At 43.8% G+C, this 26,866-nt stretch overlaps 1 protein-coding gene across 1 annotated transcript in view; it reads right to left on the bottom strand.

The window, feature by feature from the left end:
• SNTG1 (syntrophin gamma 1) overlaps positions 1 to 26,866 on the bottom strand; it is a 1,036,287-nt gene that overhangs the window by 995,077 nt on the left and 14,344 nt on the right. The gene's annotated exons all lie outside the window — the stretch shown is intronic.

Here is a 26,866-nt window from a genome sequence, read left to right as displayed (position 1 = left end):
CCCCAGAGAGGGAAATAGTTTTAGCTGCAATTCAAAAACTGTGTCAACAGCAAGTGATTATCAAGGTTCCCCTAGTCCAACAGGGGAAGGGGTACTATTCACCTCTGTTTGTGGTCCCGAAACCGGATGGCTCGGTCAGACCCATTCTGAATCTAAAATCCCTAAACCTGTACTTGAAAAAGTTCAAATTCAAGATGGAATCGCTCCGGGCAGTTATCTCCAGCCTGGAAGGGAGGGATTTTATGGTGTCTCTAGACATAAAAGATGCATACCTTCATGTCCCCATATATCCCCCTCATCAGGCGTACCTGAGATTCACTGTACAGGACTGTCATTACCACTTTCAGACGTTGCCGTTTGGGATTTCCACGGCCCCGAGGATTTTCACCAAGGTAATGGCGGAAATGATGGTGCTCCTGCGCAGGCAGGGAGTCACAATTATCCCGTACTTGGACGATCTCCTGATAAAAGCGAGATCGAGAGATCAGTTGCTGAAAAGCTTGTCACTCTCCCTGAGAGTGCTGCAGCAGCATGGCTGGATTCTAAATCTACCAAAGTCACAGTTGACTCCAACGACTCGGCTATCTTTCTTAGGCATGATTCTGGACACGGAACAGAAGAGGGTTTTTCTCCCAATGGAAAAAGCCCAGGAACTCCAGAACATGGTCAGGGACCTGCTAAAACCAAAAAGAGTGTCAGTCCATCAATGCACTCGAGTACTGGGAAAAATGGTGGCGACCTACAAGGCCATCCTCTTCAGCAGGTTCCATGCGAGGACGTTTCAGTGGGACCTTCTGGACAAGTGGTCGGGGTCCCATCTACAAATACATCAGAAAATAAGCCTGTCCCCCAGGGCCAGGGTGTCTCTCCTGTGATGGCTGCAGAGTACTCACCTTCTCGAGGGTCGCAGATTCGGCATTCAAGACTGGGTTCTGGTGACCATGGACGCCAGCCTCCGAGGATGGGGAGCAGTCACACAAGGAAGACATTTTCAGGGACTATGGTCAAGCCAGGAGGCTTGTCTACACATCAACGTACTGGAATTGAGGGCCATATACAATGGCCTACAACAAGCGGTGGATCTTCTTCGCGGCCTACCGGTGCTGATTCAATCAGACAACGTCACAGCCGTGGCTCATGTAAACCGCCAAGGCGGGACAAGGAGCAGAGTGGCAATGGCGGAAGCAACCAGGATTCTTCGCTGGTCGGAAAATCACGTAAGCGCTCTGTCAGCAGTCTTCATTCCGGGAGTGGACAACTGGGAAGCAGACTTCCTCAGCAGACACGATCTCCATCCAGGAGAGTGGGGACTTCATCAAGAAGTTTTTGTAGAGATAACAAGTCGTTGGGGACTTCCTCAAATAGACATGATGGTGTCACGCCTCAACAAGAAGCTTTGGAGATATTGTGCCAGGTCAAGGGACCCTCAGGCAGTAGCGGTAGACGACCTGGTGACACCATGGGTGTTCCAATCAGTCTATGTGTTCCCTCCTCTTCCTCTCATCTCAAAAATATTGAGAATCATAAGACGAAAAAGAGTGCAGACAATACTCATTGTTCCAGATTGGCCTCGAAGTGCCTGGTATTCAGATCTTCAGGACATGCTCCGTGGCCTCTTCCTCTCAGGGAGAACCTATTGCAGCAGGGGCCCTGCGTGTTCCAAGACTTACCGTGGTTACGTTTGACGGCATGGCGGTTGAACACCGAATCCTAGCTGGGAAAGGTATTCCGGAGGAAGTCATCCCTACCCTGATGAAGGCTAGGAAGGAGGTGACGGCGAAACACTATCACCGTATCTGGAGGAAGTATGTATCTTGGTGTGTAGCCAAGAATGCTTCTACGGAAGATTTCCACCTGGGCCGTTTTCTCCACTTTTTACAAACAGGAGTGGATATGGGCCTAAAGTTAGGCTCCGTTAAGGTACAGATTTCGGCCCTATCAATATTCTTTCAGAAGGAATTGGCTTCTCTCCCGGAAGTCCAAACTTTTGTGAAGGGTGTACTGCATGTCCAGCCTTCTTTTGTGCCCCCAGTGGCACCATGGGACCTTAACGTGGTGTTATAGTTCCTAAAATCACAGTGGTTTGAACCTCTTCAAACGGTTGAATTAAAATTTCTCACTTGAAAAGTGGTCATGTTGCTGGCCTTGGCATCTGCATGGTGGGTGTCTGAATTGGCGGATTTGTCTCACAAGAGCCCCTGTCTGATTTTCCATGTGGATCGAGCAGAGTTGAGAACTCGTCCTCAATTTCTGCCTAAGGTGGTTTCGTCATTTCATATGTACCAACCTATTGTGGTGCCTGTGGCTACGGGGGACTTAGAGGATTCCAAGTCCCTTGATGTAGTCAGGGCCTTAAAAATTTATGTAGCCAGGACGGCTCCTGTATGCGGCCAACAAAGTTGGCGCTCCTGCTTCTAAGCAGACTATTGCTCGCTGGATCTGTAACACGATCCAGCAGGCTCATTCTACGGCTGGATTGCCGGTACCAAATTCGGTAAAGGCCCATTACACTAGGAAGGTGGGTTCTTCTTGGGCGGCTGCCCGAGGTGTCTCGACATTGCAACTTTGCCGAGCAGCTACTTGGTCAGGTTTAAACACTTTTCCTAAATTCTACAAGTTTGATACCTTGGCTGAGGAGGACCTCATGTTTGCTCAATCGGTGCTGCAGAGTCATCCGCACTCTCCCGCCCGGTCTGGAGCTTTGGTATAATCCCCATGGTCCTTACAGAGTCCCCAGCATCCTCTAGGACGTAAGAGAAAATAAGATTTTTACCTACCGGTAAGTCTTTTTCTCCTAGTCCGTAGAGGATGCTGGGCGCCCGTCCCCAGTGCGGACTGAATTCTGCAAGACTTGTATATAGTTATTGCTTACATAAGGGTTATGTTACAGTTTTGATCAGTCTCTGGCTGATGCTGTTTTGTTTCATACTGTTAACTGGTTCGTATGTTCCAAGTTGTACGGTGTGGATGGTGTGGGCTGGTATGTATCTTGCCCTTAGATTAACAAAAATCCTTTCCTCGTACTGTCCGTCTCCTCTGGGCACAGTTCTCTAACTGAGGTCTGGAGGAGGGGCATAGAGGGAGGAGCCAGTGCACACCCATCTAAAGTCTTTAGAGTTCCCATGTCTCCTGCGGAGCCCGTCTATACCCCATGGTCCTTACGGAGTCCCCAGCATCCTCTACGGACTAGGAGAACAAGATTTACCGGTAGGTTTAAAATTTTATTTTAATAATTGTATGAAATTGGAACATTTATATGTCTGAATAGATATAAAGGAATTACATTAAACTTGAAATACATAATTACGGTTTAAATAAGGTTATACTCGTAATGTGGTGGTGCTTTCTCACTATTGTGTGTATGTGTGTGTGTGTGTGTGTGTGTGTATATATATATATATACATATATATATATATATATATATATAGTTATTAGTAAATGTGTGTTTGAGCCCCTAAAACACAACATTGAATTAAATATATTTAAAATCACCTTAATTCGGTTAAAGGTGCATACACACGTTGAGATCCTTGCTATGCCCGATTTTGACCATGCGATTTCCCTTGAAATCCCCCAGAGCTCAGAACCACAGATTTTGACTATTTGTACTTGAGAATTTGTCTATGTATGATTTTGACTAAATGCCAGTTTTTACTATACTTTGTACTAGATAGTACACTAGATAGTCAAGATCGACTTGCCTGCACAGTATATTAAGCCTTGCGATACTGACCCTGGGGGAGTGCGCATCGGGATCGAATCGGTATAGCAAGCTGCCTAACACCTTGTGATTTCCACTAACTTTCCTTGCTATTTTGACTATATAGTCAAAATTGAATGCAGAAATCTCACCGTGTGTACACACCTTTACACTGACCTTTAGTAAATTTACCCCTCAGACTCTTCTTACTTATCGTCTTCGTTCACCATAGATTCAGGCAACTGGCCATACATGTTAGTGGTTAAAGCAAAAGTGGCAATGTTCTCCTCTATCCAACTCCCGAGTACATTCATTTAAGAAACAGCACAGTACACTGACATTCAAAATGTACTCACTCTATGTCATGAAAAATTTGGCAGGGCTCATACTAAGGTAAAACAATGTAACTTGGTGAACAACTTTCAGCAAATGGGGTACATGCAATAAATAAATAAGGGACGCCCAATAGACATATATAATATACAGGATAGATAGATAGATAGATAGATAGATAGATAGATAGATAGATAGATAGATAGATAGATAGATAGATAGATAGATAGATATCCATATCTATCTAACTATCTATCTATATGTATATACAGGTTGAGTATCCCATATCCAAATATTCCGAAATACGGAATATTCCGAAAGACGGACTTTTTTGAGTGAGAGTGAGATAGTGAACCTTTGTTTTCTGATGACTCAATGTACACAAACTTTGTTTAATACACAAAGTTATTAAAAATATTGTATTAAATGACCCTCAGGCTGTATGTATAAGGTGTATATGAAACATAAATTAATTGTGTGAATGTAGACACACTTTGTTTAATGTACAAAGTTATAAAAAATATTGTCTAAAATGACCTTCAGGCTGTGTGTATAAGGTGTATATGAAACATAAATACATTCTGTGCTTAGATTTAGGTCCCATCACCATGATATCTTATTATGGTATGCAATTATTCCAAAATACGGGAAAATCCGATATCCAAAATACCTCTGGTCCCAAGCATTTTGGATAAGGGATACTCAACCTGTATACAGTATATATATATATATATATATATATATATTACACCAAAAGCCCAGTACTCACCTCAGTAAGTTCATTCACCTCTATACATATATACACAAACTATATGGAAAAAAGTATTTATCCACACCTGTTAATTATTGATATCAGGTGTTTCAATCAGACACGTTGCCACAGGTGTTTAAAATCTAGCACCTAGTCATGTAGTCTCCATTTGCAAACATTTGTGATACAAATTGGTCGTTCTGAAGAGCTCAGTGGCTATAAGTGTAGTACTGTGATAGGATGCCAACTTTGCAATAAGACAGTTCATGAAATGTCATCCCTGCTGGATATTCCCCGGTCAACTGAAAGTGATACAGTATTATTAGAATTTGGAAGCATTTAGAAACAACAGCAACTCAGCCAGAAAGCAGAAGACCACTTAAAATCACAGAGCAGGGTCAACAACTGCTAAGGCGCATGGTGAGCAAAAGTCGCCAGCGCTTTGCTGATTCCATAACTGAAGAGTTCCAAACTTCCACTGGCATTAATATAAGCACAAAAACTGTGCAGCGGGAGCTTAATAGAATGGTTTTTCATGGCCGAGCAGCTGCAGGCATGCCTCACATCAACAAGTCCAATGCCTAGTGTCAGATGGAGTGGTGTAAAGCACACCGATACTGGACTTTGGAGCAGTGTAAATGTGTTCTGTGGAGTGATGAATCACGCTTCTCTGTTTGGCAGTCAGATGGGTGAGTCTGGGTTTGGATGCCAGGAGAATTGTTACCTGCCTGACTGCATTAGGCCAACTTTGCAATTTGGTGGAGGAGGGATAATGGTATGAGGCTGTTTTTCAGTGTTTGGGCTAGGCCCCTTTTCTCCAGTGAAGGGCAATCTTAATGCTACAGCATACCAACATTTTGGACAATGCTATGCTTCCAACTTTGTGCAAATAGTTTTCCATTCCAACATGACTGTGCCCCAGTGCACAAAGCACGGACTATAAAGACAAGGAGATGAGTTCAGTTTGGAAGAAGAGGAAGGCCCTTTTCTTTTCCAGCTCAGTTCGAGAAAATCATTGGTCTATTGTCTCCACGGATCCTGTGTTTAAATCACTCAGTACACAGCCACCTATGTGTGCATACCGGCGTGGGCCTAATTTAAATCAACTATTGATGCAACCGACATTGCAACTACGTGAAGCCTCTGGTAAATGGTTGCCTGCTCGCCGCAATGGCTGTTACAGATGTCCTGACTGCACAACCTGCAGGTCCATGTAGACTGGTACAAACTTCTCTCATCCACATAGTGAAAAGAAGATCACCATCGGACATCGATTACACTGCAAAATGGACTATGCAATTTATATCATCATATGTCCCTGTGGCTTATTCTATGTTAGCTTGACAAATTGTTGCTTTAGGGACCAGATGGCGAATCATCACACTCAATACACACTGCTTTAGAAACTAAAGAAATGGATAAGCCAGTGGCCACACACTTTTTAGCAATGGGTTATTCAGTCTCAAGCATCAAATGTATGCTAATCGACCTTATCCCTTCCATCCCCAGAGGTGGCGATCGTGAAAAGCTGTTGCGCCAGCGTGAATAGCGCTGGATTAAATGAACATAATTCTTATAGCATCTTTTTGCGTTAAGGGCAGTGATTGCTTTGACAGAATCCATTTTTATAACCAAATAATATTTTTTGGTTATATTTTAGATTGTTACATTGTCTATGCGCGGTCCATTGGGGTTCCTTTCTAGGTACCCCCAGGGTTCCGCTTTTATTGTTAATGTTATGTCTTTTTGCCTTTTTGTTTTGTGATGTGAATATCTATGTGGTGAATGCCTTTAGGTTTCCCTATTGTATGTGGTTGCTTAGTTACAGCCCCCTATTACCATACTTTGCTTCTAAACTTATTTGCCCCTATGTAAAATGGCGTCAGTGCCTATGTAACATTATTCTTGTACCCATTTTCAACATGGCACTGTTTTGTTATTACTAGCACTGTATAACCAACATTGTTGTTATGGCGATTGACACATATCATGTCACTTCCGGTTCAGGGACCCAATGCATTCCACAGCTGGTGGAATGCACACCACTTCCGGTTGCGGCTGCGATTTTGGAATTTGGTGCTTTCTGCATTTCATTTTGTATGTGATAGGCTGCTATTTTAATCATCAACTATTCAACTTTGTGGGTGACATATTTGAGCATTTATCTCATGGTACCAGGTATATTTAGTGCACTTTGATGCACTTCCTATTTTAAATAATTGGTGGGCGTGTCTTAAGCATGCCTTTGATACAAAAGGGGAACCTAGTAGGCATTTGGTAAATGGTGAGGCATTGGACAGTTGTCTCCCTGCTGCTCTTCTGTGATGTCTTGAAAAAGGTCATGAGGTGACTGAAACGCCGACACACCGTTTCTATGTATCTTTGAGTTATCAATAAAATATGCCTGTTCGATTATATTGGTGAGTGCCTACATTCCGTATAAACTATATACTGGCTCTTGTGACCCCTGTGGAGCACTGCCCTGTTGACCCTGTGAAGCTTGGCTTGTGGACTTATACATTTTCTTATATATATATATATATATATATATATAGTGGTACAGAATGTTTGGCAATCCTGCTAACTGTGATCCACACACCTAGCTCCGATGCCCGACCTGGAAAAACCATATACAACCAGTGCCAGGTGGGCGGCACTCACAGAGACTTCCAATAGAAAATAACGGACAGCACGACAGCTAATAGGATGTCAACATTTCAGAGATGGCTCTCTTTTATCAAAATCCCATCTTGATAAAAGAGAGTCATCTCTGAAATGTTGACATTCTATTAGCTATTGTGCTGTCCGTTATTTTCTATTGGAAGAGTCTGTGAGTGCCGTCCAGCTACACTGGGTGTGTGTGTATATATATATATATATATATATATATATATATTGAGAGAGAGAGAGAGAGAGAGAGAGGCCTATCATCATAAGCATTTAATTTGTATTTCTAGACTTCTCTTAAAATTATGCAATATGTATATATATATATATATATATATATGTATTATTATTATCCTTTATTTATATGGCGCCACAAGGGTTCCGCAGCACCCAATTACAGAGTACATGAATAATCAAACAGGAAAACAGCAACTTACAGTTGATGACAGTATAGGACAAGTACAGGGTAAATAAACATAGTTACATCAGCAGATGACACTGGAATAAGTATCAGGAGGCAGAAGACTGCTGGAGTTGATGCAGTTGAAGATTATTAAAGTAAGAAAGGATAAGCACATGAGGGAAGAGGGCCCCTTACAGATAAATAGTGTAGGGGCTGTACACCCCCATGAGGCTCTGGCCACACCCACACAGCATTGGTTACAGCTCCTCCCCTTCTCAGTATAGGCCCGTGAACATTTTCAGTCCCAGGCCCACGTGTCACTTAATCCAACCATTACCCATGTAAATAGAATGTTGGCAAATGTACTGTAATTGGTACAGTATGTTTACTCACTTTGCAGTTTTATAAAGTTATAGAAACATTAATTTGAACATGCTATTAAGCAACAAATTAGAATTTGCAGATCTGTTGCTTTTTGTGGTATAGGCTCTTTGGAATCACAGAATAATTAAGCTATTCCATGTAAATATTGTTGAGTGCTGATTTATGTGATATGTTTCCTGCATATGCAATATGACAAGACAATGAATTTGCTTTCAAAATGTAATAAACTATTTTAAGCTCTGTTCACAAAGCCTGAACATTCTATATTTTTCCTTTTCTCTCAACAGTTTTGGCAAAGCAGAATACTCTAGGTAAGTGGAATACAATTCTATTTATATACTCCCTGTGATATTTCCATATGTGTCTTTTTGTACTATTCATTAAAGTTTCTCCAGTAAATCTTAATTACTTGGTAATGTTGGAAACAAAAGAAAGAAAAAACTAGCAGCAGATTTATCAAACCTCGTAAAGAGGGCAAGTGGAGGTGTTTCCAGTAGCTACCAGTTTATAGCTGAACACAGATAGCGAGGTTTATTTAATGTACTAGATAAATGATAGCTAGGATCTGATTGGTTGCTATGGGCAATACCTTCATTTGCTATCTTTGGACGGTCTGATACTGTAAATCTCCTGAGGGACTGCGGACTGATTAATTTACCAACATCCAAAAAACAACAGCAATCTGGAGCTTGGCCCTAACAGCTAACACCATCATCAGATGGCGTTATCCACTGTAACCTAAAGCTGACTTAATACCAAAGAGAGATACATTATTCAAATTCCTCAATGCTGCAGTATGTTATGTCTATATGTTCTCTGCATGCACTGTGGTCAGAGAAAGCCATGATGCCATTACAATAGTTTATTACTGCAATCTCCTATATAAAAGCCCAGCTCTGTGACTTTGTGCCTGTGTGTATAACGCATCTCTCATTGGGTTAGTGGCAGGTCTATCACACCCAGTCCACAGCTGATTGGGCGAGAAACGCCCTCCCACACAGGTTACATCCAAAGGGAGGCTCTGCCCTTTGCCTGCTGTGTTTTCACAGAGCAGGATTAGCAATGAGACAGATGGAGTTGCAGCTCCAGGCCCACACCCCAAAATAGGCCCCCTGCATCTGCAGCAACATACCCTCCAACACTTTACACATAAAAATGTATATAAATTCAAAAAGGGGGCGTGGTCACGGGTACACCCACGTGGCCACGCCCCTTTTCCCCATACTTTCAATGGAAGCTTGGAGAGTCAATAATCGGTACAGACCATAAAAAAAAAGGACTGTACCTGACAAAAAGGTACAGCAGGAGGCTATGCCACTGCATCTGCATCAAGTCTCTGCACTGTAGATAGGGGGGAAAATCCTTTTACTGCAGCGTCGTATGTCCTGCTGCCAGTCCGCCTGCCCCCTCCGCCATCAACAATCCCCACTCCCTGGCAGCAGCGCATGTGGAACAAAAGCTGCTGTGGCCACCGGCATACATGTGTATGAAAGTGGCGCAGCGGAAGGCTTTCATAGCCCTCCCTGTGCCGCATACTCTCTGAGCCCCGTGATGTCACAGAACTGCCTCCCCATCACAGCCACACCCAGATCCCCAGAGGCCCTGACTCCACAACACAGCACCTGGGCTGCCGGCCTGGAAGCCCCGAGATGGCTAATGTAATGGATAGAGTGGGTGATATCGCGGAGGGTAATGTCTGGATGCTGAATCAATGTAAAAGGTGACAGTGCCGTGCAGTGCAGTGGGTGTGCAGTCTGGGCCGGTGCTAGGGTGTTCGGCGCCCCCCTGCAAACTCTAAATTGGCAACCTCACATACTTTACAAAGGCACAGCGCACATAATACCCCCTGTAGTAGACTAGACACTTACACATGTAACGTTCCCTGTACCAGAGACGCTTACACATGTAATGCCCCCTGTACCAGTGATGCTTACACATGTAACGCCGCCTATAGCAGTGACGCTTACACAAGTAACGCCCCCTGTACCAGTGACGCTTACACACGTAATGCCCCCTGTACCAGTGATGCTTACACACGTAACACCCCCTGTACCAGTGACGCTTACAGACGTAACGCCCCCCTGTACCAGTAACGCTTACACACGTAACGCCCCCCCGTACCAGTGATGCTTACACACGTAACGCCCCCTGTAGCAGTGACGCTTACACACATAACGCCCCCTGTAGCAGTGACGCTTACACACGTAACGCCCCCCGTAGCAGTGACGCTTACACACGTAACGCCCCCTGTACCAGTGCCGCTTACACACGTAATGCCCTCTGTACCAGTGCCGCTTAGACACGTAATGCTCCTGTCTCTGTGCCGCTTAGAAACGTAACGCCCCATGTACCAGTGCCGCTTAGACACGTAATGCCCCCTGTACCAGTGATGCGTACACACGTAACGCCCCCTAAACTACAGCTCCCAGCAGCCCTTAGCGCCGAAGCATTCCGGCCCTTAGGGCTGCTGAGAGCTGTAGTTTATTGAGTGCATCTCCTTCCATGTAATGTGGTGCGTTGGGACACCGGCGCTAACAATAGTGACTGGCTGCTGTGCGAGTCTCAGGGAGAGCCACTGCCAAAGGGAGGACAGCAGCTTAGCTGCTTCCAGGAGGAGAAGCATTACCCGCCCCTCCCCCACTCACAATACCTCCGGGCCCCATCCGCAGCACCCCCACACACCCTCTCCAGCACCCACGGTAGCTCCGGACCCCCTCCCCCACCCGCAGCAACCCCGCACCCGCCCCTCCTGCCGCACCACCGCATTCACCCCTTCCCCATCCGTGGCACCCCCGCAACTGCTCCTCCCCCACCCGTGGTGGCTCCGGACACCCACCTGCGGCACCACCGCAACCACCCCTCCCCCTCCCGCGGCATCCCCGGATCCCATCCGCGTCTTCCCCGCACCCGCCACTCCCCCAACCACAGTACTTACTAGGTGATTCATCAGGCCCTGCGTGCACTGTTCACGCCTTTGCAAGGGGCTTCTCACCCCTTAACCATCGCATGCTCTTTGTCCGTGTAATATTTAACCACTCACACAATTATGATTGGAGGTAATACTCCATATAATAAAAATATTGCACGCCACAAGGGTGTGCAAGGGGGCGTAGCCCCTTACGACGGCGTGAAGAGCGCCCGTAGGGCGCGATGAATCACCTAGTATGAAATAATAGTTATGGAGCCAATAGTGTCTTTTGTTTACTAGTACCCACAATAACAAATGCTTATTATACTTGTGGAGCACATGAGCAATGTACAGTAGGAATAATCTGTTAGATCCAGAATGAGGAAGCAGGCCTCCTGAGCCTTTATTACTTGGAAGTAATTTCCTTGGGTATGGAGACCATAGTCTCTCCTGGTTTTCAGTTCACCCAAAGATCTATTTTTGATGGTAATTTTGAAAGCCACATTACCATGATGTGCACTCGCAACTCACACACACATTGGCTGCTGCAACTGCTTTAGTGTCTATTGCCGTAGTCGCATCTGAGTCTCTGAGATAATGCTAGTATCAGCCCTTCCTCTGGTGTACACGCATGTGTCTGAATGAGCATGGACCATACTTACCTACTTACCGGGAGAAGCCCGGAGAGGAGGCACTGCAGGGAACTTTGGGGGGTGGGGCCTGGCTCTGACATCTTCAAGCGTCATTTTAGTTCCGACCCCATTCCACGGGCCCGCGGATGCTGGAGATTATCTCTCCACCCTGCCCACTTCACTAGGGTGAGGGCAGATCTGCCTGCTCTTCCTGGTGTGAGGAGGGCTACCTCAAAAATAGGGAGCCTCCCGCAACTTCTGGAGAGTAGGCAAGTATGGCATGGACCAAGGCAACTACTATGTCAGGAGCATTTTAAGAGAGGAGGGGGCCCATGTGCAGACTCTGGATGGACCCCCTCCTCTCCATGGCTCCATAGGCTCAGGCATTGTGCCGTAGTCTACTACGCATCTCTGGAAACATGGCGTCCACCTTGGTCCGGAGACAAATTTCGGACTGAGCATGTGCAGTGGCCAATTTGGATGCACTGTTGCCATGGATGCTGTGGCTGCTGCAGCTGCAGTGCCTGTCATGGGACTCCGTAATGGTAAGTATTAAAACAACATGTGTGCAGTGTGTGCGGTGGGGGCACCCACTGGACCCAGGGGCCCATGTGCACCACACACATTGCACCCATGATAGAAATACCAACGCACTATGGGGGTAATTCAGAGTTGATCGCAGCAGCAAATTTGTTAGCAGTTGGGCAAAACCATGTGCATTGCAGGTGGGGCAGATATAACATGTGCAGAGAGAGTTAGATTTGGGTGGGTTATTTTGTTTCTATGCAGGGTAAATACTGGCTGCTTTATTTTTACACTGCAATTTAAATTTCACAAAATCTGAATTTGAACACACCCCACCCACCTAACTCTCTCTGCACATGTTATATCTGCCCCCCCTGCAGTGCACATGGTTTTGCCCAACTGCTAACAAATTTGCTGCTGCGATCAACTCTGAATTAGGCCCCATATGCATTTTCAGACTCAACAATGTCACTTTGTGTGTCTTTACACCAGCCCTGTGATAGGTGCACATTCTCCATCAGTGTATTTCCCTCAATGTAAGCCATTAAGCATTAGAGTTTGCATTTAATTCTGCAACCCACAACACTTTAATAACATACCTATAAGATGGTAAATCTCTAGTGCCTGAATAGCTACAATTCTGCCACTGTCCAGGAATACAGCACATTTCCAATCCATTTCTGAGACCGTGCATCTCAAATGCAACTGTGCCTCTGTGTGCATACACACTGTGGGATACATGTGTTGTAAGAATTTGTTTTGTAGTTTAGACACATGTGTAGATGAAAAACATTAACCATTTGCGTGGATATCACCATTGCATGTGACTCAGAAGCAGGACCATAAAGTGTACCTATGTGTGTATGGGATCAGTTGTCTGAAAAGTTCACAGAACCAGAAATAAAAAATAATAAGAGTAAATAAAAAAAAATGCTGCATCTCAGGAACTGTATCCTACATACTGACCTGATCTCTGAACATTTTCTCCTGCTTAACTATTTAACCAGAAGAAATGGTGGATGGCTGTGGTAATTTGGTATTTAAATATATTTGGCATGGTGCTCAGATTTATAAAAAAATAAAAGTTGTTATCTATAAAAACATATTTTACTAACATTCCAGATAACAAAACATTAAAAAAGTGATTGCCCATCTCACTGGATATCAAAAGTAGTTTGCCATTTGAAATTTGCATGTCAGCGGGCCTCATTTACTAAGAACGCTACATCGGCTGGGATGTAATGAAGTACAAGCATGATGCCAGCTGAACTTGGACAATTTTTTAAAGGAACAATCATGTACAAAGCTAAACCATGGCTTGTATATGATTGCCCCTTTAAAAAATGTTCGAGTTCGCCTGGCATTCTGCACGGCCACCGAACTCAGACTTCTTTACATCCCGCCCATAGTCTCTATATAGCTGTGTAGGAAACATCAGTCCATTGTTGTACCACTTTAAAACCAACACTGTCATTCAATTTATTTTCTTGCACTTGCCTCACTGATGGATTCATATAGTCATGTGTCACTCTAGGCGGGTTTTGGGGAACTGAGGTTGGACTTGGGAGACAGGTGCCTGAGGAGGAGGAAGGTGTGGAGGCTGAATGTAGTTCATTCTCATGGGATGAGGAGCTCAAGAAAGGACTATGGACGATAAAGAAAATATAAGTAAGATTTAATGAAGTAACGATGGTTCACAAAGACTAAGGTTTCCCAAATGACTGAGCAGAAGAATAAATTTAATGATTGAAAGGCAATGCTGAAGAACTCTGTATGATGAACTGAAGGTTGTGGCTGTGGCTTTAAGATGAGACTGAAGATTACTGAACAAAGAAATGAACACTGTGGGTGTAACTTTAAGACGAGGCTGGAGAGTACTGAACAATTAACTGAAGACTGTGACTGTGACTTTAAGACGAGGCTGGAGAATACTGATGTCCACGGGAACTACTGTTTAGCAGCCGGAGCTCCTCTACAACCTGGGACACCGTGAGCACTTTACGACGAGTGACAGGCTTTAAGCAACGGGACTGCTGCAGCAATAGGTAACCGTCAGACGATAGCTTAACCAGAACCAGGACACCTGGAGCAATCTGGGAGGACAGAGCTAGAGTACCTTACTCAGGAAAGTAACTTGAAGCACTAGCACCCTCACTCTGAACCAGCCCCTTTTTGTAAGGGTAAGCAGTACAGGGTTGACTGGACAAAGAGTGGGATCAGCTATTGGCACAGCTTTAGTCTCCAACATGGCATCCCCCAGCACAGAGGACACTCTCAGCTGCAGCACACAACACACTAGGCTTTGGCCACTGACTCCCACTAAAGACCTCTTCTGCAGTGGCTCCCTGCCGCAGTACTCAGCTCCCCAGACTCTGGCCTCACAGCCTCCAGAAGCCACACCTATGTCCCAGGGGACCTGGCCGGAGCAGCCCGCCGCATCAACCACTGGGTAGGTAACCCCCGGGACCCCTGACTCCTGATACTGACATCATGTACTGAGTAAGAGTACATTGGTATTGTATTTATTACAAGACTTTTGTATATTGCACCTAAAAATAGATTTTTACACCAAAGAGCATCTGGAAGGTACAAAACACATTCCAGAGCTCGGGTAATATAAGAAACGGAACAAAAAATTAAATTGCACTCTACTGGTTAGATTTTTTACAATACTGATGCTAAAGCCCGAGCAACTATAAAAGTAAACATCACAATTTTATTTACACAATAAAAATAAGAATATTCATATAAATATAGTAAAATAATTCTTAATTGGGTCCCAATGACACAATTTCACATCGGGATAGTCCTATACTTGCCACTGAGTTGGTTCAAAATAAGCTATCTTTGCTCACGTGAATAAACTTAGGCATAAGTTCCTTCTGTGACCCCCCAAAAATAGGAGCTTTTACGGAATGTTCTAATTTGTTTCAATACCATGCTGGTATTTTCGCTAGAGGTAATATTAAAATCCTTTTGGGACTGGCAAGGAATGCCTTTAAAAATGTTCATCTCATTTCAATTGTCTTGCTCCACAAAAAGGTTTTGTCTTTATAGGGCTATGCAAACCTAGGCACACCAGTGTACCTACACCATTAAGATAGAGAGCATTGCATTCCTCATTATGTAAATAAATCTCCATGTTTTTATATTGTATATTTTTTAATTATTAAATAAAGCACATAGAAAGTTATGAGCTGATGAACTGGTTTCTTTACGTCTCAGTGACACACCTGGTGGGAAAGAGAGTTCCTTTCATCCATAAGATCCCTGTGCTACAGATGTGTTGAGGAGAAAGGTCTTCGTGTTTTGAGTGCTAGGGCTCTCTATAATTGAGATGCCCATTAACTGCTGATATTTAGTAACCATTGATGGATTGCCACCAATAGTTGATGGTTTTGCCGATGGAAGAGATTGCATCAATGTTTTTTTTCACCACATCACATGGGGAATGGTGCATAGCCCCACCACTCAATGTGTTACTAATCTGGCACCCCATCTTCTCAATGATGGATTCTTGGCATCAATGCCAATTACTGAAAGCAACATCAATGGTGATTATCATTGATGCACTATTTATTGGCAATCCCTAGTCTGTAAACCAGTCTATAATTCTGCCCATAGGCCCACCCACTTATGTAAATCAACTTCAGCACTAAAGGACTGCTAATAAATAGCTGAGTCTGTGAGGCAAAACTATCTTCCTGAGGAAGCTGGCTGTCTACCAACCAGTGAAACACAATGAGCTTATTTATACTCCACATACACAACTTGGATTCCTGCCTTTTAAACCTTGGTATCGTTTGGACACTTACTCCAAAATTGTGTCTCTAGTCTCATGCCCCCTATGCCTCTCCTGCCTTATCTCTCATTTCTTTTCATCTCCAGCAATCCACTCATCTTCCTTTTGTCTCTCAGCATCATCCCCCTGTGTCTCTCCCACCCTGTGTCCCTCAGCCTCATCCACCCGTGTCTCTCTGCCTTAACCCCCTGTCTCTCAACCTCACTCTCTGTGTTTATAATCCTTATCCCCCCATGTCTTTTCAGCATGATTCACCTCCGTGTCTCTCAGCCCTAACATGCTATGTCTCTCCAGCATATATTCCTGTGTCTTCCCAGCCCTGAGTCCTCAGATCTATCCTCGTGTCACTTCATATCGTCCCACCCAACCCTTGGCTGACTGTGTTTCCCTCATCTCTGGGCGGGTGTAGTATGGTTTGCCGGTGGTCGGGGTCACGGCGACCAGCATACCGGTGTCGGAATCCCGACCACCGGCATACTGACAGCTGGGCGAACGCAAATGACCCCCTTGCAGGCTTGCTGTGCTTGACACGCTATCTATTCTCCCTCCAGGGGGGTCGTGGACCCCCAAGAGGGAGAAAAGATGTCGGTATGCCGGTGGTCAGGATTCCGGCACCGGTATGGTGGTTGCCGGGAGTCCGGCCGCCGGCAACCTGAAGACCACCCCTCTGGGCTGACCAGCCCAGCCCACACTTAAGTCTTGATGCAGCTGTTGCTCCTCTTGGCACAGGTCTCAGCTTCTGTCTGATCCAGTGCCGTGACATAATGACATCACGAGCGCTGTGCTACCACAAAAAAAAACAAACGTTATTTTGCCATTCTCTGGGCTCCCTCTCTTTCTGCCTATGGCTGTGCCCTGCTAAATAGCAGTGCAGGCAAAGGACGTACATGAACTGGACTCCCCAATACCTGAGTTGCAAATCTACACTAAAACCAAATTAACCAAACAGACATTAACTTTTATCTGTCTAGTGTTGTAAGACAACAAAAGACCATTTATTGCTAAAATTTTAATATAGATTAATAAAATAAAATTCTGAAGTTGATAAAGTAATATATGAAAAAAGAAGATATTTATCCCATATTCTTTGTATTTTTCATATACATTATATAGTCAAAGCTCTGCCGTGTACTGGAGTATGACAGGAAAGGCTCTGCCTCACCTGCCTCACATCACTGACTATCATGCTGTGCATGCTAAAAAATAAAGGCCGAAAGTAAGGCTGACAGTATTAATATATCAAAAATGTGCTAACATAGTTAAAATTTTTATAAATATATAAACATTTACCATTGACTTGCAGGAAGTAACATCATATATACAGATGTACAGAATGAATACTGTAGGTCACCTGTAATATACTAATGACATCACACAGACATGAGGCACTATAGCAGTGTGTAAAGCAAGTTGGAGACGTTTGATCAGATTTCATTTTCCAAATCTCTTTTTAGTTTTTTGCAAATGTATCTATGTCCTTTAAAAGCAGTTCTACATTAAGATTCATATTGTAGTACTGCAAGATGTTCTAACAAATAGCAAATTATGTCTAAAAACTGAATTGACTGCAGCTGCACGGGAAAGCTGTTACTCATTATGAGATTGCTTCTCATAAAATACATTTTATGTTAACTGTTACATTTTACACTGGATTATCTATAGATATTTTGTTAATTTGTTTCATAAACCAAAAACTAAGGAAAGTGTTATAATACTCAGAAAATATATAGCAACATTCTATTGTTTCTTTTAAAACCTTGCAAAGACCTGGTAAAGTTGGTTAATTTTTTATAAAGTATTACAATACAATTGCTAATTTTAAGTTCAACATTTTTCATAGACTTTGCTGTAGAAAACACTTAAAACACTGCAAAGGAAATCCAAGATTTTAGGGTAAGAACTGCAGAATAGCGGGTTTCTTTATTAAAGCTTGAAAAGTCCAAGCTTTGGCAAAAATATATATTTTCACCAGAAAAAGAGCGTCTTGGTAATTATCAAGGGCTACAACATATTTATTGAGCACAGAGGACAGAATTACCACTACTGTCCTTGGATCACTATCATCATCTGAGGACGATGATAATGATGACAGATAGAGAAAAATAAATGCTTTATTGTAAAAAAAAAAAAAGTTTAAATAAATTTCTTAATTTATATTCGTTTTCTATTTTGGGATTTTGAATCTGCACTGGAAGAATGAGGGCAGGTTTTAGTACAGCATACACGTGTGTCCCAGTGATGCCAAATCACACGTACACAGAAAGGTCCCTGACTGGCCTGCAATGCGGTGAGTGAATTTTTTTTTTATTATATAAAATAGTCTGGTTTATAAAACAATAGTATTTTATATAAAAAAAACTGGTTTTCTCACATACTCTGGACTCTTCATTGTAATGAAAACAACTGCTGTATTATCGCTAATAAAGCAGATAGTGTGATGTACAGAAGTAGTAAGCTACCTACTCCCAGTTGCAATAATTCTCTGTATTATACTAGCAGCAACATTGCTGTTCATAACTAGTATTACTAGTGGTAATCAGTTATAATAATGTGTCAGTAATACTAGCGACCAGCAATATGCATAAAATATTTACTAGTGCCCAGGAATATGGGAAAAATATAATGCCCAAAGATCAGATATGATAGTGCCCAATAATAAGTGGAGCAGTAAAATTAAGTCACCAGTGTGGTTGTCTATACTTTCTATAGCCTTGTGGTCCCATTTTCCTTCAGGTTCTAGAGCCCCGGCAGTGCTCAATGTCTCCACCCAATTGATGTAGCTGGGTTATGCATTATTATTTTTTTCTGCTTGTGCATCTTATTTGAATAGTGATGCAAATAAGATGCATTTTTGGTAAGGAAAAAAAAAGGTGCCCCACTTTAGCAGAGTTGCATGGGAACTGCCAACTCACTTATGTCAGACATCTTGCGGTGCATGGCGTATTAAGGCTAGATGTGTGAGGACACATCTGTAACTTGAACAACAACAATTTGAATATGAAATTAACTGTAGGTGAACCCATTGCACCCATGTTTTTATTACTTACCTTTCCGGAGTACGGCATCGGAGCTGCAGCTGTGGTGCAAAAATCACTACCATAAGGGCCGTAGCACATGTGCAGTAGAGATTTAGACTCCACAACATGGTGGGCACCATGTTTCTGGAGAGTTGCACAGTAGACTCTGTCATAGTGGCAGAGTCTACTGTGCCGCTAAGAGGAGGGGGTCCTCCAGGACTCTTCACATGGGCCCCCTACTTTGTTAAAACACCCCTGGTCAACCAGAATGTTGTTTCAGTTTTATATTGGACAGACATTCATGGGTAAGCTAATCATTAAACTGCTGAAGCGTAACAAAAAAGAAAAAGAAAGTGATATGACCTTTGAGTGTCTACAGAACTGTGCATTTAACAAAATTAAACTAAAGTGAATGCCAAATTACACAGAAAGCTCAGATTAAAATAATTCATCAGTAAAGAACAATAAAAAATAAATGAAATTAAAAACAAATTCTAGTATTCAGTACTGCTGATGGACCAGGCATATATATGAGGGCGGTAGAATAAGTAAGGTAACAAAACCCAGGAGTGGATCTAGGCACGGGCAAGCAGGGCAGGTGCCCGGGGCGCCGTGGACTGTGGGCACGGCCGCAGTCACCCTATAGACGCGCACCCCGCATCCCGCACTCCAGCTGCAGCAGGCACTGTGGGCTGTGTGGGCACCCGCTGGAGCCAGTACCATTGTCAGACGCTAGAGGTCTAGGTGCACTATGGAAGAGACGTCATGACGTCTCTCCCATAGAGAGGAGCGGCCGGCCAGTGATGAAAGGCAGCAGTGGTTGGGAGGCAGGAGCGTGGCTGTATTTTTTTTTGTGTGTGTTTGTAAGCAGCGCTACATCTACTGGGGCAAATCTACTGGGGGCACAGCTACAGGGGGCACAACTACTGGGGCATTAACTACTGGGGGAATAACTATAGGTGGCATAACTGTGGCCATGCCCCTTCCACTGCAAAGCTACGCCCTTATTTTTTGTGCACACTTTTGGCGCGCACTAACCCTGTTTTACCTGCTGGGGGGCACCAGAGGAAACTTTAGCCCTGGGCGCTACAAGGTCTAGTTAGACCCGGTCCTGACAAGACCTTTCACATGTGTAATGGTCTCTATCTTATTCACATTTCCTACCAGGCCAGAGCAGGTAGACCACTGATTCCCCTCACAGCCTTATGTTGATGATGAATTTCAGCTGCTGATGTGCTCATTAGACGTAGAAATCTGATCACACTACATACCTCAATGTTTGACCATGTTTCAGCTAGCCCCGCCATCTTAAAACTGATTTTGGGACAGTATTACTGATATGAGGCACAGTCTAATGGCTATGAGGGGAAGCAATGGTCTACATGCTCTGGCCTGGTGAGAAATGAAATTGACATAGAGAACATTACACACGTGAGAGGTCTTGTTACCTCACTTATTCCACTCTCGTATAAAGGGTATTTCATGAGCACATAATGAATATTCAGTCTCACACCTGCGACACACCTGTGTCTGTTTAGCCCCTACCCTGTTAACCCCCAGGTTTGCCTACTGAAAATAAATCTGGCTGCATCCAAATTTGTTCTATGCCTTTAAACGGTAACCATCAAGACACATGCACAGTGCTTTTAGACACATGCGCACACTTGAAACTTTGGCATTGTCACTGCATCCACCTCTGAATCAGGCCCAATAGGAGAGACTCATTAGACCCCAAGATACTGGCCCACTGTGGGGTTTCCCCTGTGCACCTGATTCATATATTATATGTACAGATTGATCCACATTTATCTTGACCTTTAATAGTATTAACTGAGACTGGCCAGTCGGACTTAATCCCCTCCTTTAATGACTTAATCCCCTGCTGTATTGTTCTCTGTATTGAATTGCACTGAGAACAATAGATGAAGGGTTTATGCTAATAAGTCCTGTTGTGTCTAGGCACAGAAAACTAGTCAAGATAATGGTGGACCTATCTGTATGTTACCTTATACTGCACAGGACTATGACATATTTTCTAGTGTATTGCTGTTATTATCATGCATGCTATGTACTAAATATATTTATCAAGAGGCCCAGACCATACACTCTCTAATGGTTAGCCAAACCTCTGTGGTGGCTGGCCACACCCCTAAACATGGGCCCCTACCACTGCAAATTAGGAGCTGCTTCCTAGGGCTTCCTTCTTCAACCCACCCAACCACTCACCCCACCTGATTGCTTCTACTTGCTGCTGTCATTAACTTACCCTTTGGGACAGAAGCCTTCCTCTTCGATCAACTGTTCGGTGCACCATTCTGCTTTGCACAGGCTGTTGCACTGCATGAATTGTGCCTTATGCCTGCATGAACTGCCTTGTGAATTCTGCTCACAGTTCATCGGGATCACTGGCAGGCTTTGGTGTGTGTATGTGTGTGTGTGTGTGTGTGTGTGTGTGTGTCTGTCTGTCTGTGTGTGAGTCTGTCAAATGTAAGGGAGGGGGGTTTGGGTTTGCCATCAATTTTCTTAGGAGGGACCATACAACTTAATTGCCCCTGGGCCCCAACAAGCCCTAATCCGGCCCTGGGTGTGGCTATGGGGCAGTGTGTGTGTGGTGCATGTGTGTTTGTGGTGTGTGTGTATGTGTGGTGCGCATGTGTGTGTGTCTAAGGGGCAGTGTGTGTAGCTATGGGGCACTGTGGGTGTGTGTGTGTGCATGGCTATGGAGCAGTGTGTGTGTGGTAAGTGTACCCTACCTATTTTGTCAGTCCCAGGGCCACACAAATTCTGATGCCAGTCCTGCTAGTTTGCAATGCTTTCAGTCAAGGTAACTTTGATTTTCCAGATTATAAATACTGCCAGTTATGCTGTATATGATCTGTGTACATGGATGAAGCCATCTAATCACACAGTCATGATCTTCATCAGATGTGTATAGTGTATTGAATGTGTAATATTTTTTTTTCAATGGAACATCAAGCTCTAAGGGGCCTATTTAAATATCAGTGGTAAAATGCCCCAAAATGATTAATGCCCTTTTCCACGGCTATTTCTGAACATGTTTCAGGGCAAGTTATCATTGGGAGTCATTCCGAGTTGATCGCTTGCTAGCTAGTTTTAGCAGCCATGCAAACGCTATGCCGCCGCCCATTGAGGAGTGTATTTTAGCTTAGCAGAAGTGCGAACGCATGTGCAGCCGAGCTCTGCAAAAACAGTTTGTGCAGTTTCAGAGTAGCTCTGAACCTACTCAGCGCTTGCGATCACTTCAACCTATTTGTGTCCGGATTTAACGTCATACACCCACCCAGCGAACGCCGAGCCACGCCTGCGTTTTTTCAGACATACCTGGATTTTTGCAAACACTTCCTGAAAACGGTCAGTTGACACCCAGAAACGCCCCCTTCCTGTCAATCTTCTTGCACCCATCAGTGCGCTTGAAAACTTCGCTAGAACTTGTGCAATGCAACAAATGCCTTTGTACTCGTACATCGCGCGTGCGCACTGTGGTGCATACGCATGCTCAGAAATGCTGATTTTTAGCCCGATCGCTGTGCTGCGAACAATGGCAGCTAGCGATCAACTCGGAATGACCCCAATTGTTCCTGTGTAGGGACAGCTGTTCTGAATCTGTTACTTAATATATAGATATGTTAAAATTGCTCTAACCATGTAGAATGTATTATTTCCAGGGGCGTTACTTTGATAAATAGACCCCATAAAGTTGTCAATAGCATTAACTCAGCATCACCAAAAATATTTTCAGCGCACTTAGGGGGTCATTCCGACCCGATCGCTCGCTGCAGTTTGTCGCAGCGTAGCGATCGGGTCAGAACTGTGCATGCGCCAGCGCATGGCAGCTTTCATTACCTAGCGATCGCCTCTGGAACAGAGGCGGTCGCTGGGCGGGAGGGGGCTGAACGGCGGCGTTAAGCCGCCGTTTAGGGGGAGTGGTCCGGCAACACAGGCATGGCTGGACCGTTGGGGGGGCAGGCCACGGCGGCTGCATGACGTGTCACGCAGCCGCTGTGGCCAGCAGCAGCGACAAATAACTCCCGGCCAGCCGCAGGAGCTGCGCTGGCCGGGAGTTATTCCTCAGGTACAAAGGCATCGCCACTGTGTGATGCGTTTGTATTTGTCTGGGTGGGGTGGGGGGTGGACTGACATGCTGGGTTGACTAGCCCTGTGCTGGGCGTCCCCCCGCATATCAGGGAAGATGATCGTAGCTGTACTAAATGTAGCACAGCTACGACCAACTCGGAATGACCCCCTTAGTGCAATGACTAAATGTCCTTGAAAAATGTATAGTTTTGAGGAGCGAGATGTTGGCATTTGCAGAGGAACAGGTGTTTACCAACTGATAGGAAGAGTTGGGAACACATTCCTTGCAAGGACAAGGGTAGGATCAGTAATAAACTTAGAATAGTTTTGCAGAGCAATGCAAAAAAGTATTGAGAGGGTGCGTTTTAGGAACATTCGTTGCTGTATGGAAAGGCACACAACCATTTCTATTTTACAAAATTTTCAGCAGCTTTGGGGAGATTCAGTTTCATTTTATACTCTACAAGGGACTTTTTTTGCATATTACAGTAGGTATTAGAGATGCCCATTTTGCATTATAAAAAAATATCACATAAGTAACCCATGGGGCTCCATGCATACTGGTATTAAATGTATGTACAGTATGTTTCTGCCTTTGCTAATGATAGCACGATGAAAGAAATTTGACTGAATATACATCCTATTTGTTCTAATGATCCAGGCGGCAAAGTGAATGACTTACAACATGCCTTTAGAGCAGGCATGGTCAACCTGTGGTTCTTCAGCTGTTGTGAAACTACAAGTCCCAGCGTGCTCTGCCACGGTTTTGTTATTAATGAATGCTGAAACTGTGGCAGGTCATGCTGGGATTTGTAGTTTCACAACAGCTAGAGAGTCACAGTTTGGCCTGGCCTGCTTTCGAGGATATTCAGCTTTAGAGTACAGCGTGGTGCTGCAGCTAGCCTTATACTGTATAGGGAAGGGAGCAGCACTCAAAATGGTATTAGCCCTGTGGTTAGGGTGATCAGTGTTGGATTAATTAAGAAAAATGGTTCTTTTTAAGTGGAACTTTTCTGCCATCTGGACAAATAAGACTATTACACCAGTTACATTGTGAGAGTCATATTGAAGGTATCTGTTTCACACCCCATATCCATTTGTGGTTGACACGCATCAACAACACTTTCCTGTATTTTCTGGGGGGTCTACTGGTCTGCAAATGTGGACAAGTGGTATTGCGATATGCACAGATCAGCAAGCCAGCTTCTGGAGACTGCATTAGTTGCAGGCCCTAGAAGCCAGATAGGGCAATAATAACAGCAGAGGAATAGCTTCCCATTGGTAGTGCTTTCTGCTATCGGAGTTTAAACAGGCAGTCCCAGGTGGAGAAAACACCTCTGCCTAGTACAGCATGTCCAGTGTGTGATTAGCAGATACAATTTCAATTGGAAACCACTGTAATAGGTCCTACACACTGGCCGACTTCTCTGCACGATATGAACGATCTCGTTCATTAATGAACGAGATAACGTTCATATCTTTGAGTGTGGAGGCACCAGCGATGAACGATGCGCGGCCCTGTGCTCATTAATCGCTGGTGCCCCGTCGGTTGTGCATGCAGGCCAATATGGACGATCTCGTCCATATTTGCCTGCAGTTCTATGGAGCCGTGTGACAGGGGGAGTGAAGTAACTTCACTCCCCTCGTCACTGCCCCCCACCGCCGGGTCGCCCGTCGGCCATATCCGCCGTCGGGCAGCTCGGCGGCAGAAAGGCCAAAGTGTAGGGCCCATTAGGCAGTCACTGGGGGTGGCATATTTTCATGGGGAGGGGGCAGACTGCAGATGTTGCGCCAATATGTGAAATCTGCCACTGCAGATAACACATGTTCTATGGAACTAAATGCATCTATTTTGGCCATCACAAACAGAAACCAAATGAAAGGCTATTAACCTAATGCTTCCCCCACGAAATAATAATAATTTTATTATACAACTACACCAGATTACCTAACTGTACTAGTCACATTCAGTTGTAATCGCATGGCAGAAAATTATTATACAAGACTAGCAGCTTATTTATGAATCTAGTTTGAAAATAACAACTTTACTGCCATTCCTGATTGCTTCTGCATTTACCTGCCTGGCTTTTTAATTGTAAGTAAGCCATTTGTATCAACAACTCCTTAGGGCCAAAGTCACCTCTACAAGCCCCAGAGTCCCTTAGTAAGGGTCCTATTCAGGTTTGTTGGCAAACCAAAAATGCACACTAATGGGCAAAACCATGTTGCACTGCAGGTTGGGCAGATGTAACATGTGCAGAGAGAGAGAGAGAGAGTTAGATTTGGGTGCAGTGTGTTCAAATTGAAATCTAAATTATAGTGTAAAAATAAAGCAGTCGGTATTTACTATGCAGAGAAACAATAAAACCCACCTAAATCTAACTCTCTCTGCACGTGTTACATCTGCCCCATCTGCAGTGCCACGTGGTTTTGCCCATTAGTGTGCTTTTTTGGTTTGCTAACAAACCTGAATAACCCCCCAAGTCTTTATTTGAAGAAAGAACATTTGTAAAATCCACGGGTGAGTTTGATAACTAATCTTAAAATGAGTGTTATGCATAGCTTTGTGAACATTGGTAAATACATTTTACACTGTATTACATTGATAGTTTCTTGTGTCTATCGTACTTGCCAAGATTTTTTTAGAACCTGAGCTAGGAAAAAAATCATCTTATCTCTCTATGGATAGTCTGCCAGATGTTCCAGGAGAGTAGGCAAGTACAGTATGCTTTAAAAAATAATGGCCTCTTTTTACAATAAGACACAAGGCTGCTGAAAGAAGCAGGGGTTTCTGAACAATATTGTATGCCCTGGGGCACACCTATTCACAAACCTCAATAATAAAAAAAAAAAACATAACATGTTCCTCCTGCAATTCTGCACCATCTCTTCACATGCTTCTATGCAGTGAATGGCTGTCAGTAACTTGATTGGTGGATAGCTCCAGACATCCACCAATCAGCATGCTAACAGCCATTCACTGTCTGACTGCAGGCTGGGAGGCAGGTAAAGAATGTCCTAAACCTCCACCCCATCCCACCTAGTACTCAGTGGTAGAACTGCCCAGCGCACTCATGACAACTAATTTTCTTTCTGCCTTTGGTGTAAAAGCTGAAAACATTTTTTTTTCAATTCAAAAAAGAAGCTGTAAATGTAGAATATACTGTATGTAGTTTAAGTGAAATGTTTGAATAATAGCACGCAAAGTTTTATATTAAACTGACATGGCTGGCAGGCTTTTCAGCAAATTGTGCAATTAATACTAAACTTGAAGGAATTATTAGAAGTTTAAATATGTTGGCAGTATGACAACAACCATATATCTGCAATATCAGAAAAAATGATTATGACAAAGGGATTTCAAATAACTGTTCAGTAAGGGTCATATCATCATCTTTGCACTTGCAATTAATTGGAATATTATGAAAAGTAGATCTACTACCCATACATTTTAACAGTTAAACTTATGTCTGCACAATAATTAAATGGACATTAGTGAAAGAAAATAATTAGATATGACAACATTTATATACAACATTTACATACATATTTATTTTTATATATATACATACATATCTGAATTCAAGCACTGTGCTGTCCCCAGCCTAACAATAATACTATTATTATATGCCACAAATTGACTTAGTG

The sequence above is a fragment of the Pseudophryne corroboree genome, chromosome 5 (genome assembly GCF_028390025.1).
Source record: "Pseudophryne corroboree isolate aPseCor3 chromosome 5, aPseCor3.hap2, whole genome shotgun sequence".
NCBI lineage: Eukaryota > Metazoa > Chordata > Amphibia > Anura > Myobatrachidae > Pseudophryne > Pseudophryne corroboree.
The sequence above is the reverse complement of the archived record's forward strand: the minus strand, read 5'-3'. Positions and strand labels throughout refer to the sequence as shown.